Here is a 1,190-nt window from a genome sequence, read left to right on the forward strand (position 1 = left end):
AGATGTTTTTTAAACATAACCCCCCCCAAAAAAAGTGTAAACTCTAAGGTGAAAAAGCAAAGGACTAGATAACACTACAATTAAGGATTTTCATTAAATGAACAGTAAATAGTAAGTTATAATCCTAGAAGACGAAAATATAAGAAAATGTCTTTATGATCTAAGGTATAGAAGGATGTTTTTTAAACATAACCCCCCCCAAAAAAGTGTAAACTCTAAGGTGAAAAACCAAAGTACTAGATAACACTACAATTAAGGATTTCCATTTAGTAAGGTCAACAAAGAAAGATTAACAGACAGATGACTACTTGAGAAAAAATACCGAATAGGCAGATGACAGATTGAGATAAGGTATTGGCAAAATATGACATTAACAAGGTACAAATACATAGAATTTATTAGAAATTTCCACGTATTAATAAGAAAAATACAGAAAACTCAATGGAAAATAAATAAAGTATGTGAATAAACCACTCACAAACAGAGAAACCCACACGACAGCAAGAATATGGAAGCTCACTCAAATTGATTTTTAATCAGAGAAAACAAATTAAAACAATGCAATGTCATTTGAAATTGATTATGTTGTCACAATCCAGAAAACTGGATAATGCTACGTGTAGGAGGGTGTGTGGGAAAACAGGCTCCTCATGCACTATTTGTGGGTAGAAGACTCACTCAGCTATTCTGCAATTATTCAGTCAAATAAAGCACAGTTGTTCAACATGGCCCAGCAATCCCATTCCTAGGTATATTTCCTAGAGAAATTCTCACACAGGACTACAAAGGGACATGTTCACTTCAGTCTTGTTTCTGCTAGTAGAATTGGAAGTAGTCTACCTTCACCCCACTAAAAAAAAGTGGATGCACACTAGGAAACAGTGTATAGCCATTAGAATCTGTTAGACTATTGCATGCATTACATTAGCTATTAGAATATAATATGCATCTATACAGATCTTAAAGGCATATGGCTGCTGAGTAAAAGACATGAGAAACAGAATGATATCTATAGCCTAATATCTTTCATGTAAACTCACATGAAACAATACATGCTTTAATATTGATGTGAAATTTAAGAACATACATCAAACACATTGTGATGATTATATAAACATTTTATTCATCTTTGCTATCTCCAGAACCTAGCACAAAGGTTGGTGCCCAGTAAATGTTTGCTGAGTAAATCA

This window comes from Propithecus coquereli, unplaced genomic scaffold, assembly GCF_000956105.1.
Source record: "Propithecus coquereli isolate 6110/MARCELLA unplaced genomic scaffold, Pcoq_1.0 Scaffold141, whole genome shotgun sequence".
NCBI classification, from domain to species: domain Eukaryota; kingdom Metazoa; phylum Chordata; class Mammalia; order Primates; family Indriidae; genus Propithecus; species Propithecus coquereli.